The sequence below is a fragment of the Stomoxys calcitrans genome, chromosome 1 (assembly GCF_963082655.1).
Source record: "Stomoxys calcitrans chromosome 1, idStoCalc2.1, whole genome shotgun sequence".
NCBI lineage: Eukaryota > Metazoa > Arthropoda > Insecta > Diptera > Muscidae > Stomoxys > Stomoxys calcitrans.
This window is the reverse complement of record NC_081552.1, coordinates 13312759-13329591: the sequence shown is the minus strand read 5'-3', so window position 1 is coordinate 13329591 and position 16833 is coordinate 13312759. Positions and strand designations below refer to the sequence as shown.

At 37.2% G+C, this 16833-nt stretch overlaps 1 protein-coding gene across 1 annotated transcript in view; it reads left to right on the top strand.

The window, feature by feature from the left end:
* Positions 1–15293, top strand: part of LOC106095069 (neuropeptide Y receptor type 2) — a 60821-nt gene extending 45528 nt beyond the window's left edge. Inside the window, exon 2 of the mRNA XM_059363970.1 lies at positions 14173–15293. The gene's annotated coding sequence lies outside the window, so the exon portion shown is untranslated. The remainder of the gene's footprint in view (positions 1–14172) is intronic.
* The last annotated feature ends 1540 nt before the right edge of the window (positions 15294–16833 follow it).

Sequence of the window (16833 nt, the reverse complement as noted above, 5' to 3'; positions counted from 1 at the left end):
CGATGTTGACAACGGAACAGAACTCATGATGACAATGACACCGAAAATGTTATGGTTGTTGTTATAATTTTGGTTGATGATAAGATGCCCCTAGAATGGCATATATTTGAGCAAAACAAAAAAAAAAACAAGAACAACAAAACAGTCAAATGATGTCAGCCTCCGAAAAATGTTATATGAATAGAGGGGAAGAAATTTTAAAAATTACAAACTTATGCTTTCCTTTGATGCCTTGGAGGTTGAGGAAATATGATTAAATATTTAAAATCATATTTTTGATTGCAAAACCTTTCAACCAGCTTAATGAGGGTTAGCTAAAAAAGGAAAACAAAGTGTTGACAAAAGAGGGGCAAGAGTGACACAATTCAAGATTTTGTGAATATTGTTGTTGTTGAATATTTGTTCATCCTTCATCCCGGCACGGGATGGCAATGAGCATCACACGGGTTGGAACTGTGAGCTCCGATTTTTGTGGTGTTCGTCGATTTAACGAGAAGCTCAACTGCGAGCTGCCGGGCACGTCCACAGATTGCGGATATTAGGATGCTACGTATATGGAGTAGCTGCAATTTCTGTCGCGGACAATCAGCGATATCGAATGGAAAGTCCCAATGAGAGGCCGGGCTACTGGTTCTTACTGAGTGCCTATGATACTCGATATGACTAGTCGAGTCATTGGCAGCTTTGAATATCCAATTGCCCTGACGTTCCACCGGGGATCGGTCCCATAGACCGCAGAGAGCTTGCTCACTTTGGAGCTTGATGAGTATCACTACCTCCACATACGGTTTTGTGGCTACAACAAACAAAGTTCTTCCTTTTGGCTTGAGAGACTTGAAAATGAAATATCCCAAGCCGATTTTTCATAAAATTAATTGCCAGAAATATCAAACATATTATAATCCCATTTTAATGCACAGAAGTTTGTAAACATTTTTGTAATCCCACATATATCTACAGAATTTTGTCGAAATTTTTATACCCTCCACCATAGGATGGGGGGTATACTAATTTTCTTCATTCTGTTTGTAACTACTCGAAATATTCGTCTGAGACCCCATAAAGTATATATATTCTTGCTCATCGTGACATTTTATGTCGATCTAGCCATGTCCGTCCGTCCGTCCGTCCGTCTGTCCGTCCGTCCGTCTGTCTGTCGAAAGCACGCTAACTTCCGAAGGAGTAAAGCTAGCCTCTTGAAATTTTGCACAAATACTTCTTATTAGCGTAGGTTGGTTGGTATTGTAAATGGACCATATCGGTCCATGTTTTGATATAGCTGCCATATAAACTGATCTTGGGTCTTGACTTCTTGAGCCTCTAGAGTGCGCAATTCTTAACCGATTGGCATGAAATTTTGCACGACGTGTTTTGTTACTATATCCAACAACTGTGCTGAGTATGGTTTAAATCGGTCCATAACCTGATATAGCTGGCATATAAACCGATCTTGGGTCTTGGCTTCTTAAGCCTCTAGAGGGCGCAATTCTTATCCGATTGGAATGAAATTTCGCACGACTTGTTTTGTCATGATATTCAACAACTGTGCCAAGTATGGTTCAAATCGGTTCATAACCTGATATAGCTGCCATATAAACCGACCTTGGGTCTTGAGTTTTTGAGCCTCTGGAGGGCGCAATTCTTATCCGATTGAGCTTAAATTTTGTACGACGTGTTTTGTTATCATATCCAACAACTGCGCCAAGTATGGTTCAAATCGGTTCATAACCTGATATAGCTGTCATATATAAACAGATCTGGGGACTTGAATTCTTGAGCTTCTAGAGGGCGCAATTCCTATCTGATTTGGCTGAAATATTGCATGACGTTTTTTATTTTTTCTTTCAACAACTGTGTCAAATAAGGTTAAAATCGGTTCATAAACTGATATAGCTGCCATATAAACCGATATGGGATCTTGACTTCTTGAGCCTCTAGAGGTCGCAATTATTATCCGATTTGCCTGAAATTTGTACGACGGATTCTTTCATGACCATCAACATATGTTTTTATTATGGTCTGAATCGGTCCATAGCCCGATACAGCTCCCATATAAATCGATCTCTCTATTTTACTTTTTGAGCTCACAAAGGGCGCAATTCTTATTCGAATTGGCTGACATTTTACATAGGTCTCCAACATATAATTTAATTGTGGTCCAAACCGGACCATATCTTGATATCTCTCTAATAGCAGAGCAAATCTTTTCTTATATCCTGGCAAAACAGGATGAAGAGATGCCGGGACAAGAACTCGACAAATGCGATCCATGGTGGAGGGTATATAAGATTCGGCCCGGCAGAACTTAGCACGCTTTTTTTTTAAATTTTTACCAGCCTTTTGTCAAAAAAAAGTTGTTCTTTATTTCTCAATTTCTCTATGGAAATTTCAAATCAAATTTAATTTTTGCTACAATATATTTGTGAAAATGTTTATATGTTAAAAAATTTTAAAATTTTAAAATTTAATTTTGCCAACTTGTAAGTCTAACAACCATTTTGTAAGACTCTAAGTTTTTACAAAAAAAAAAAAAAAATGGACAGACCAAACACACCGACCCGTCGCTGTGCTGGTCAATGTGGCATAAACTCAAAAAAACACTTGCAGTGACATTCAAAACATGTTCAAGTGCACAACAAATAGAGTTTGTCAATTTTGATGTTGTTCTTAGCATTGATGACTAGTTTGTATCGGAATAGTGCAAAGTAAGGCTTTCTTCTCTCTTACTGCGCTAAGGAGAGTTAGATGATTTATTGAGGCCTGTTTCAAAAGAAAATCGTGCTCTAAGCCGCATTCAATGATCGTTGGGTATGAAGGGCCCCCAATCAATTCGACAAAGGTTTTGATGAAGGTACATGGCGTATCAGTAATCGTTATCCACCATGCCAGCCAAAGTGTTTTCAAGTTCTATGCTATGCAATTCTTTGAATAGAAAGCATTGAATACGATCTCGGCAAAGGTGGGGCGGGGCCGTCTATATTATACCCTACACCACCGAGAATGCGTACTACTCTCAATACATGGAACCTATGATGAAATCTAGTCAGACTTTTCTTGCATACCTATTGAAAAATTGAATAGAACCACAGCCTCAAAAGGACATATTGGAAGAAAGATATATATGGGAGCTATATCTAAAATTTAACCGATTTTAATGAAATTTTTCACTCCTATTGAGACGTTACATAAAACGTCTCATGCTAACTTTTGTAAATATCGGACAAAAACTGTGGCTTCTACAGCCCTAAAAGGCCATAGCGGATGAAAGATATATATGGAGGCTATATCTAAATCAGATCCGATTTTCATGAAATTTTGCACACATATTAGGACGTCAAATAAAACATCTCATAAAAAATTTTGTAAAGATCCGATTAAAACTGTGGCTTCTACAGCCTTAAAGGAAATATCGGCTGAAAGATATATATGAGAGGTATATCTAAATCTGAACCGATTTTTATGAAACTTTGCGCACATATAAAGGCCTCAAATAAAGTATCTCATGCCAAATTTTGTAAAGATAGGACCAAAACGGTGGCTTCTACAGCTATAAAAGGCCATATCGGACGAAAGTATATATGGGAGCTATTTCGAAATCTTGACCTTTTTTAAACAATTATGTGCACAAATTGGGACGTCAAATAAAACAGCTCGGGCAAAATTTTTTAAAGATCGGACCAAAAATGTAGATTATATACTCTTAAAACTTCATATGTAAATCTGAAAAGATTTTTATTAAATTTTGCATTCGTATTGAGACTTTAAAGAAAACACTTCATGTTACATTTTGTAAAGATCGGACCAACTACAGCCATGAAATTCCATATCGGTTAAAAATTATATATGGGAGCTATATCTAAATCTGGACCGATTTAGACGAAATTTTGGACACATATGAGGAAGTTAACTTAAACACCCCATGCAAAATTTTGTAAAAATCGGACCAAAATTGTGGCTTCTATAGTTTTAAAAGTCTATATGAAAGTTATGTATGTGGGCCAGAGTTTTATTTTGAGGGGGCCCACCGCACATTTTTTCAAAATCGAAAATTGCCAAAATTCTCGCTACTGTGACTTTTTTTTCTTGCAAATTGTGGTAGCTTTATGGTGCAGGAACATCGGCGGTGACAATTGGTCCTAAAGTCAGAGTTGAATTTCACACTGATCGCCAATACAGTGCAAATATCTTTGGAAATTGTATTAATGCTTCGAACTCTAGACAACGGCAACGGCCCTTGCTGCTGCTCCGTGTGCCTAGGTTCGCATTACGGAGAAAAATACCCAAGAATAGAGCTGCCTAAGAAAAATTCCAGCTCGAGTTAGGAAAGAGGAATCGTAATGAAATTTGGGTTGGAGTAAATTAGACGACTGAAACCAGTTACAACAATTTTTCCCGTCATGTTTTGTGGAAAAATAGGATTGTCAAAAGTCGGAAATTTTTTAGATCCCAAAAATTAAACGAAAAATGTTCTCAAAATTCTTAGGAGTGTAATTTATGAAAACCGATTAATGTCTTTTTGCATTTGATGGTTTCTATAAAAAAATAAATTTATGGCGATAATCCTACTTATTTTGACAGCAGGTTCTATTTTATGCCAAAACCATTAAATCGAGCTTTCTTCGCTTATGGTAATAAAAATAGTAGAAAATTTTTTTTTTTTTTTGTTTTAGGGATATAAAATGTTTTTTTTTTTAAATTTAAAATATTTGAAAAAATTGCTACGTCAATATAAATTCTCTAAATTATGAATATACTACCATATGACCGGTAGTTTATTCATACCAAAATGTGCGAATATCAAAAAAATCTTCTAGTCGTCCGGTACATACTGCTAAGATGTGCCTGTATTCCAAATTTCATATTTGTAGCTCAATCTATAAAGAAAGTACTAAATATTAGGTTGCCCAAAAAGTAATTGCGGATTTTTCATATAGTCGGCGTTGACAAATTTTTTCAGCTGTTACTTTTAGCTTGCTTTAGAAAAAAAGTGTAACAAAAGTATATTTGATTATAGTTCATTCTAAGCTTTATTATAAATGCATTTACTTTCTTTTAAAAAATCCGCAATTACTTTTTGGGCAATAGTTCCAACTATACCACTTAAGTACTTTTTATTCCACTCCTGGTGATGATTTCAACATTTTATATTTGGTACAAATTATCGTATATTTTTCAAAACATCGCAAATGCAAATTTTGCCCATGAACATTCCACTAAGGAACAGGGGCAAACTTCTCACATATCAATGAGTGCAGTCCGATTCAAGTTTAAGCTCAATGATAAGGAGCCTCCTTTTTATAGCCGAGTCCGAACGGCGTGCCGCAGTGAGACACCTCTGTGGAGAGAAGTTTTACATGGCATAGTACCTCAGAAATGTCACCAGCATTAGGAGGGGAAAACCACCGCTGAACAATTTTTCTGATGGTCTTGAAAGAATTCGAACCCAATCGTTCAGCGTCGTAGGCGGACATGCTAACCTCTGCGCTACGGTGACCTCCACCGTAAAAGTAACTAAGCTATTTCGTACTATTGCTACCAAAATGTATGAATTGTTATACCCTCCACCATAAGATGGGAGGTAAACTAATTTCGTCATTCTGATTGTAACTACTCGAAATATTCGTCTGAGACCCCATAAAGTATATATATTCTTAATCGTCGTGAAATTTTATGTCGATCTAGCCATGTCCGTCCGTCTGTCCGTCCGTCCGTCCGACTGTCTGTCGAAAGCACGCTAACTTCCGAAGGAGTAAAGCTAGCCGCTTGAAATTTTGCACAAATACTTCTTATTAGTGTAGGTCGGTTGGTATTGTAAATGGGCCATATCGGTCCATGTTTTGATATAGCTGCCATATAAACCGATCTTGGGTCTTGACTTCTTGAGCCTCTAGGGTGCGCAATTCTTATCCGATTGAAATGAAATTTTGCACGACGTGTTTTGTTATGATATCCAACAATTGTGCTAAGTATGGTTCAAATCGGTTCATAATCTGATATAGCTGCCATATAAACCGATCTTGGGTCTTGAGTTCTTGAGCCTCTAGAGTGCGTAATTCTTATCCGATTGGGATGAAATTTTGCACGAAGTGTTTTGTTATGATATCCAACAACTATGTTAAGTATGGATCAAATCGGTTCATAATCTGATATAGCTGCCATATAAACCGATCTTGGGTCTTGACTTCTTGAGCCTCTAGAGTGCACAATTCTTATCCGACTAGAATGAAATTTTGCACGACGTATTTTGGTATGATATCCAACAATTGTGCCAAGTATGGTTTAAATCGGTTCATAACCTGATATAGCTGTCATATAAACCGATCTTGGGTCTTGATTTCTTGAACCTCTAGAAGGCGCAAATCTTATCCGATTGGAATGAAATTTTGCACGACGTATTTTGTTATGATATGCAACAATTGTGCCAAGTATGGTTTAAATCGGTCCATAACCTGATATAGCTGTCATATAAACCGATCTTGGGTCTTGACTTCTTGAGCCTCTAGAGGGCGCAATTATCGTCCGATTTAACTAAAATTTTGCACGTAGTGTTTTGGTATTACTTTCAACAACTGTGCTAAATATGATTCAAATCGGTTCACAATCTGGTATAGCTGTCATATAAACCGATCTTGGGTCTTGACTTCTTGAGCCTCTAGAGGGCGCAGTTATCGTCCGATTTAACTAAAGTTTTGCACGTAGTGTTTTGGTATTACTTTCAACAACTGTGCTAAACATGATTCAAATCGGTTCACAACCTGGTATAGCTGTCATATAAACCGATCTTGGATCTTGACTTCTTGAGCCAAGTGATGGCGCAATTCTCGTCAGATTTGGCTGAAATTTTGCATGAGGTGTTTTGTTATGACTTCCAATAACTGTGCTAAGTATGGCGTAAATCGATATAGAAACTGATATAGCTGCCATATAAACCGATCTAGGATCTTGACTTCTCGAACCTCTAGAGGTCGCAATTCTCATCCGATTTGGCTGAAATTTTGTATAAGGCCTTCTCTCACGACCTTCAACATACGTGTCTAGTATGGTCTGAATCGATCAATAGCTTGATACAGCTCCCATATAAACCTATCTCTCGATTTTGCTTCTTGAGCCCATACAAGGCGCAATTCTTATCCGAATGAACTGAAATATTACACAATGACTTCTACAATGTCAATCATCATTCGTTAATGGTCCGAATCGGACTATAACTTGATAAAGCTCCAATAGGATAACAGTTCTTATTCAATATTATATGTTTGTCTAAAAAAAGATACCGCGCATAGAACTCGAGAAATGCGATCAATGGTGGAGGGTATATAAGATTCGGCCCGGCCGAACTTTGCACGCTCTTACTTGTTTCTGATAGTCTTGCCAGGATTCGAACCCAGGCGTTCAGCGTCATAGGCGGACATGCTAACCTCTGCGCTACGGCGGCCTCCACCGTAAAAGTAACTAAGCTATTTCGTACTATTGGTACCAAAATGTATGACTTGTTAAAAATTACTTAGCCAGCCAACATAATCTACATGTAAAATTTCAGAGCTATATTTCAATCCGTAAAGAAAGTATGAATTATTACCAAATACGGTACTAGACATACGTTTCTTCCGTTTCCATTACTATTTTTCCCTATGCAAAGTGCACCTATTTCGAACTTTTTTGTTTTTTGGTACTTTTTTTCTAAATATCCAAAAACTCTTTTGGCATCATAATTTAGGTTACCATAGTGTACCTAAATTCCAAAGTTCAAAGCTCTAGCTCAATTAACAAACAATTAACAAAAGGTACCAAAAATACCAATACCAACGTACCATTTTTCCTACTTCCGGTACGATCTTTGGGAATTTTTTGTCACCAAATCTTATTTTTCGAGACGCTCTTTAATTTTAGCCCAAAATAATGTTAGTCCTTAAAAAAATTCTCTAAAATTTAGTCTTTAGAATAAAAAGGGAGGCCCCTTATCCTCGACCATAAACTTGAATCGGACTGCACTCATTGATATGTGAGAAGTTTGCCCCTGTTCCTTAGTGGAATGTACATGGACCGATCTCTCGATTTAAGGTTTTGGGCCCATAAAAGGCGCATTTATTGTCCGATGTGGCCGAAAATCGGGACAGTGAGTCATATTAGGCCCTTCGACATTCTTTTTCAATTACGCCCAGATCTGTTTAGATTTTGATATAGCTGCTATATATAGCGATCTCTCGACTTAAGGTTTTGTGCCCATAAAAGGCGAATTTATTGTCCGCTGTCGCCCAAATTTAGGACAGTGAGTTGTGTTAGGCTCTTCGACATTTTTCTGCAAATTTGTTAGGCATTTATTGTCCGATGTAGCCGAAATTTGGGCAGTGAGTTCAGTTAAGCCCCCCCGACATACTACAAGTAATACATACTACTAAACAAAGAAACAAGTAAAAACATGCTTAGTTCTGCTGGGCCGAATCTTGGGAACCCACCACAATGGATTCTGCTAAACTATGGGAGCTATATCTAGTTATAGACCAAATTGTTGAGAGTCATAACAGAACACCATGTTAAAAATGTCATGGTGTCATCGAACACTGATTTTGGTAATAAAATTCAATGATTTGCAAGCATTGCTCGTTAGTAAGTCTATTCATGATGAAATGTCAAAGCATACTGAGCATCTTTCTCTTTGACACTATGTCTGAAATCCCACGTGATCTGTCAAATACTAATGCATGAAAATCCTAACCTCAAAAAAATCACCCTTTATATATATATTTTTTTTGCGTTTTAAAGACTTCGATTGTTAAGTCGTTCAGAATAGATTACTTCCTCAAGGTTTTTTCGTACCAAGAAAGTCCTGTAAACACAAAATAACCCTCGTTACTTAGAGTAAACATTATGTCAGCAATATGTAATAGTAGCCTGTCTATGTTTGAACATCCAAAAGAAGGGATGAAACAAACAAATGAGAATATATATTGGAGTGGGTAACAAAATTCAAACATAATGCTAAACATCACCTCGGATTTATACTTATTGAACACCTTTTCTGGGACGAAAACTTAAATCGTGGAATCGGTCTATGTATGTGGCAGCTTTATCCAAATGTAGACCCATCTGAACATATGGAACTCAAAATGAAATAACTTAAAAGGGCTCCCTGTGCCAAACTCCACCGAAATCGGGCAAGACATGCGTTTTTTATAGGTCCAAGACCGTAAATCGGGAGATCGGTATATATCGCAGCTATATACAAATCTAGACCGATCTGAAATCCGATCCAAATTGCAGAAGGATGTCGAAGGGCCTAACATAACTCACTGTACCAATTTTAGGCGAAATCGGAAAATAAATGCTCCTTTTATGGGCCCAAAACTTTGACCGATTGGGGTCAAATTGAAGAAGGATATCGAGTGGCCAAACACAACTCACAGTCTCAAATATCAGCAAAGTCGGACAATAAATGAGGTTACTATGGGCCTAAGAATCCCATAACCACCACCATAGGATGGATGTATACTAACCTGGTTATTCCGTTTGTAGCACCTCGAAAAATTTGATCTAAGACCCTATACGCTATAAATATTCTTCATCGTTTCGACACTTTTAGTCGATCTTGTCATGTCCGTCCGTCCGTCTGTCGAAATAATGGCAGCTATCGAACGCGTAAAGCTAACCACTTGAAATTTCGCACAGATGTAACTATTAATGTAGGTCGTTGGGAATTACAAATGAGCCATATCGGTTCAGATGTGGATATAGCTCCCCTGATCTTCCGATTTGACTTCTAGAACTCCTGGTAGCCGCTGTTTTTGTCCGATTTGGTTAAAATTTTGCAGGTAGTGTTTGGTTAGGACTTCCAACAAGTGTGCCAAGTACGGTCTAAATCGGTCTATAACCTGATATAGCTCCTATATACAACAATTTCCCGATTTAAATTCTTGAACCCCTGGAAACTGCAATTTTTCGTTCGATTTGGTTAAAGTTTTGCAGGTAGTGTTTTGTTGGGACATATAACAATTGAGCCAAGTACGGTCGAAATCGGTCGGTAACCTGATATAGCTCAAATATACACCGATTTCCCGATTTGACTTCTCGAGCGCCTGTAGGCTACAACTTTTGTCCGATTTGGCTGTAATTTGGAGGTAGTATTCTGTAATGACTTACAAAAACTTTGCTAAGTACGGTCCAAAGCAGTTTACAACCTGATATAGCTCCCATATAAACCCGTCGATTATCCTTGTTCGGTTCCTAGAAGCTTTAATGTTTGCTGATTTGACAAAAATTCGATATCTAAAATTAAATTATGTCTTTCAGCTAAATTTCTTTTATATAAATTTTTAGCAGAATCCATGGTGGTGGGTTCCCAAGAATCGGCCCGGCCGAATTTAACACGCTTTTGTTTTGTTTATTTTCGTACCCTCCAACATAGGATGGGGGTATACTTATTTCGTCATTCTGTTTGTAACACCTCGAAATATGCGTCTAAGACCTCATAATGTATATATATTCTTGATCGTCGTGACATTTTAAGTTTTTAAGTCCGTCTGTCTGTCGCAAGCACGCTAACTTTCGAAGGAGTAAAGCTAGCCGCTTGAAATTTTGCACAAATACTTCTTACCAGTGTAGATCGGTTGGGATTGTAAATGGGCCAAATCGGTTCATGTTTTGATATAGATGCCATATAAACCGATCTTGGGTCTTGACTTCTTGAGCCTCTAGAGGGCGGAATTCTTGTCCATATTAACCGATCTGGGATCTTGTCTTCATGGGCCTCAAGAGGGCGTAATTAAGATCCGATTTGGCTGAAATTTTGTACAACGGCTTCTCCCATGACCTTTAATATCCGTGTCAAATATGGTCTGAATCGGTCTTCAGCCTGATACAGATCGGTTTATAGATCTCCCTATTTTACTTTTTGGGCCCCTAAAAGACACAATTCTTATTCGATTTCGCTGAAATTTTACTACATACTTTACATACTTCTAAATTTGTCTTCAATACTCAATTCAATTAGCATAGCAATTATTTTCTTTTTTCCTTAGTTTGCCTAAAAAGAGATACCGCGCAAAGAACTCGTCAAATGCGATCCATGGTGGAGGGTATGTAAGATTAGGCCCGGCCGAACTTTGCACGCTCTTACTTGTTATAGCTGTGCCGCAGTGCGAAATCTCTTTGGGGAGAAGTTTATATTGTATATGGCAAGTACCTCACAAATATTGCCAGCAGTAGAAGAGGATAACCTCCACTGAAAACTTTTTCTAGGACTGACCTGAGGTGTCAGTGTCATCGGCAGAAATACTAGCCTCTTCGCTACTATGTAATGATGATAATTCGTAACAGACTCACTTGGTCAATAGTAGTCCGCCCGTTGAGATGTCACAGTAGAGACAGAACAAAGCACTTGATGGGAATTATACTTATAACCCCAGCACTGGAAATCTGAGCAACAAAATCATCCACAAATGAGTGATAACTACCATTGCAAAATACTTTCGCTATTTTCATAAAGCTACAGCATTACCCATTTTAATATTACATTGGACTGCAAGGACATTTTGGTGTGATTAAGGTTATGTCAAAAAGTTTACTTTTCCCAATTCCCCTTACTCCCAAAGCAATTCATTGTATAGCCAATCCCCTCCCCCGTACCTATAACGAGTATAGGAACATTTCAAAGTGTTCTAGGCTTCATTAAAGCCATGACCAGCAGCATTTAGAACTTTTGCTGGTATTGTTTTCTTAGCAATTAAAAATGCATTAAGCCCGACTACCAATTATGCGCAAAAAACCTACTGAATAATAAATTTGGGAAATAAAAAAAAACAAGTAAAAGCGTGCTAAGTTCGGCCGGGCCGAATCTTATATACCCTCCACCATGGATCGCATTTGTCAGGTTCTTTTCCCGGCATCTCTTCTTGGGCAAAAAAAAGGATATAAGAAAAAATTTGCTCTTCTATTAGAGCGATATCAAGATATGGTCCAGTTTGGACCACAATTAAATTATATGTTGGAGACCTGTGTAAAATGTCAGCCAATTCGAATAAGAATTGCGCCCTTTGGGGGCTCATGAAGTAAAATAGAGAGATCGGTTTATATGGGAGCTGTATCGGGCTATAGACCGATTCAGACCATAATAAACATGTATGCTGATGGTCATGAGAGAATCCGTCGTTCAAAATTTCAGACAAATCGGATAATAATTGCGACCTCTAGAGGCTCAAGAAGTCAAGATCCCAGATCGGTTTATATGGCAGCTATATCAGGTTATAAACCGATTTGAACCATACTCGGCACAGTTGTTGGATATCATAAGAAAACACGTCGTGCAAAATTTCATTCCAATCGGATAAGAATTGCGCACTCTAGAGGCTCAAGAAGTCAAGACCCCAGATCGGTTTATATGGCAGCTATATCAGGTTGTGAACCGAATTGAACCGTACTTGGCACAGTTGTTGGATATCATAACAAAACACGTCGTGCAAAATTTCATTCCAATCGGATACGAATTGCGCACTCTAGAGGCTCAAGAAGTCAAGACCTCAGATCGGTTTATATGGCAGCTATGTAAGGTTATGGACCGATTTGAACCACACGTGGCACAGTTGTTGGATATCATAACAAAACACTTCGTGCAAAATTTCATCCCAATCGGATAAGAATTACGCACTCTAGAGGCTCAAGAACTCAAGACCCAAGATCGGTTTATAAGGCAGCTATATCAGGTTATGGCCCGATTTGAACCATACTTGGCACAGTTGTTGGATATCATAACAAAACACGTCGTGCAAAATTTCATTCCAATCGGATAAGGATTGCGCACTCTAGAGGCTCAAGAAGTCAAAACCCAAGATCGGTTTGTATGGCAGCTATATCAAAACATGGACCGATATGGCCCATTTACAATACCAACCGACCTACACTAATAAGAAGTATTTGTGCAAAATTTCAAGCGGCTAGCTTTACTCCTTCGGAAGTTAGCGTGCTTTCGACAGACAGACGGACGGACGGACGGACGGACGGACGGACGGACGGACAGACGGACGGACATGGCTAGATCGACATAAAATTTCACGACGATCAAGAATATATATACTTTATGGGGTCTCAGTCGAATATTTCGACTAGTTACAAACAGAATGACGAAATTAGTATACCCCCCATCCTATGGTGGAGGGTATAAAAATTAGTTAATGATGATTCAATAGAGGCTTTTTTGGGAAAAATGTTGAAAACCATAACGGAGTTTTAACACTCAAAGAATTTGGTCAAAGGATCATTGCCCTGAAAAAAAGAAAGAGTAAATAGTTCTAATGAAGAGAAAGCGAAGTTTTAATATACCTACCCACGAGAGAGGGTAGATTTTGCATCCATTTTAAAGTGAATAAATATTTTTAGTCCCCTTTCCAAAGGGAAATGGTAGTTTTAGAACCCTTACTCAAGGAAAGGGTAGTTTTAGTACCCTTATCAAGGGAGAGGGTAGTTTTAGTACCCTTACCCACGCGTTTCCCATCGGAAAAGTTTTAGCACCCTTTCCCAAGGGAAAGAACAGTTGTAGTACCCTTTCCCACGGTTTTGATTTTTATATAACTCCCATATAAACTGATCTCCCGATTTAACTTCTTGAGCCCCTTACAAGCCACAATTTTTGTCCGATTTGGATGAAATTGAGCATTGAGTGTTCTGTTACGACTTCCAGCAACTGTGCCAAGTACGGTCCAAATCGGTCTAAACCTGATATAGCTCCTTTATAAACCAATCTCCCGATTTGACTTCTTGAGCCCCTTACAAGCCGCAATTTTTGTCCGATTTGGCTTATATGTTGCATACGGTGTTCTGTTACAATTTTCAACAACTGTGCGAAATACGGTCCAAATCAGACTATAACCTGATATAGCTCCAATGTTAACCGGTCTCTCTATTGTCCTTGATCGGTTGCTAGGAGCTTTTATTTTTGCTGGTTTGACAGTACGGTCCGAATCCATGGTGGTGGGTTCCCTAGATTCGGCTTGTTATGTTTTATATTTGATGCTTATACTACATTTTATAATTACATAATAATAATATCTTCAACATCCAATTAAGAAACTATTGTAGTCGACAGTACAATACAACCTCATCCAAATAATTAGCTCCTTATAAAACCAAGTATACAAAATTTTATATCCAATTAATTTTTTTGTGTTTTCCATTTCATTGCAGATCATTGAAACGCATTTCTAGAGGATAATGCGCATAACTTATATCTGAATCCATCTGAAAGAATTTTTAATAAACAAACATAGTAATTTTGGTGTAACTACACAAATTGAATGGAAAGTTATTTAAAAAGTCATCACAATGAAAAATTAAACAGAAAAGCAAAAAAAAAAAAAGCCAAAACAAGAGAAAAAACAGAGCATAGGAAATTTTAAATATCAACGAATGTAAACAGATTAAATGATGGAATGTCATATTAAAAAACAAGTACTACTGTTAAAAATAAGAAAAAAAAACTGTATACCTTATGTGTAATTGTATTTAAGTGTATATATATAGAACATGTTTGAAGAAAAACTAAGGAATTCAGAAATAAAATCTTGGAAATTTTCATAAAATTTAAAAGTACAAGACAACTAACTTTTTATTGAGTACCTAAAAGTATGCAATATAATGTAGTTTATTGAGCCCCATGTTGATAGGCTATATTGAAATACTTGCTTAAAGTCATTGTAGAACAAACAAAACATCAGCGAAACAAAGTAGGCAATTATAGATAGTAGACTATCAATTTGAATACATTATTTTGCAGAAAATGGTAGTCATGAAAAATTTGAGTAAAAATTTAAAAAGATAAAAAACGATATATTAATAACAAAAAACAAATATTACAAAAAAAAAAAAAACAATTGTAAATCCATTGAAATACTCAGAAAACATATATGTTTTTAAGTTTTATTGTATACTGATACTATATAAGGGAATGACTTCCATATAAGAAAAATCAGATAAAAAAGTAAAACGGTTTGAAAAAGTTTTTTTTTTTATAAATTTTATGTACACAAAATAAACTATCATTAAATAAAAATGTAAATGGCTGTTAACTACGTACATTTAAACTGTTATATAAAATTATATACATATAGAAATTAATTATTTTTAGGCATACAAAAAATTAATTATTTTATAAATCAGCAAGTAAAAATAAGAATAGAAATTCGTATAAAATTTAAATGTCAATGTTTAAAGAGAAAAATCTTAATGATAGAAATTGAAAATTTAAAGAAAACAGTTGATCGGGAAAATAAAAATGATTGCAGGTACATAAACTAAATGCATGGCAATTTCTCTTCTTTTCATTTCTAAGTTTGAATGAAAGATTTTTAATTTGTTGAATTTTATTCCCTTACTTAGACATTTTTATTATTTCGGTATTCTGTTTGCAACACCTCAAAATATATGCGTCTGAGATCCCATAAAGTATATACATCATGTCATGTCATTCTAAGTCGATCTAGCCATGTCCGTCCGTCTGTTTGTCGTAAGCACGCTAAATGTCGAAGGAGTAAAGCTAGCCGCTTGAAATTTTGCACAAATACTTCTTATTAGTGTAGGTCAGTTGGGTTTGTAAATGGGCCAAATCGGGCTATGTTTTGTTATAGCTGCCATATAATCCGGTCTTGGGTCTTGGCTTCTTGAGCCTCTAGAGGGCTCAATTCTCATCCGATTTGACTGAAATTGTGCACATAGTGTTTTGTTATGACTTCCAATAACTGTGCTAAGTATGGCGCAAATCGCAACATAAACTTATATAGCTGCCATATCAACCGATCTGGGATCTTGACTTTTTGAGCCTTTTTTGTACAACGGCTTCTTCCATGACTTTCAACATACCTGTCTAATATGGTCTGAATCGATCAATAGCTTGATACAGCTTCCATATAAACCGATCTCTCCAACAAGGCGCAATTCTTACACGAATGAACTGAAGTATTACACAATGACTTCATCAATGTTCAGCATTCATTTTTGATCTAAATCAGACTATAACTTGGTATAAAGAGATACTGCGCATAGAACTTGACAAATGCGATCCATGGTGGAGGGTATATAAGATTCGTCCAGGCCGAACTTAGCACTCTCTTACTTATTTTTATTTTAAAAACGACAATTGTTTTAATACTTAAAAGTAATATTAAATATTAACTAGTATTAAAACATCAGCCTAAAAGGGACCCGACCATGGAACCATCATAGACTTTCTCAATATTCGGAAGAGTAGGATATGCAAAGACCTAATTTTGAAATATTACGCAGTGCAGTGACAGGAAACTCAATGCCGTCTAAAGAACAGGGAGCAGACGTCTCATCGTCTGCTCCGACTTCTTTGCACCCCACATCACTCACTCCCAAGTAGTCTATTTATTGGAGAACCAATGATTGAGGTCATCTAGATAAACCTCCACCGCAGCGACATAGCTACACATGCTCTGATGGAGAAACTCAACAAGGGCAAGATTCATTTTGCCTTCATTCAACAACCATGGACGACCCGAATTAAAGTATGTGCACCAAACTATATCAACTAATAATGATTCTATTCTAAGTCTGGTACTCGGCCGAGTTCCTGCGTTATTTGTCATAAAAATTTAGATTATAAATTTTCCAGTCGGATGCAACAGTGTTGAGACAGGAAGATAGTGCAGTACATCGACATCACTTTATATGCTTTCGACTGTCCGATACCGCAACTCGCCACGGAACTGCAACTGCCGGTGAGGAAGGCACAACAGACTGGAGATGAGGTACTAATAGGGTGTGATGCGAGCTCTCACAACATTTCGTGGAGTAGTACTAACATTAATACGCGGGGCCAACCCCTGG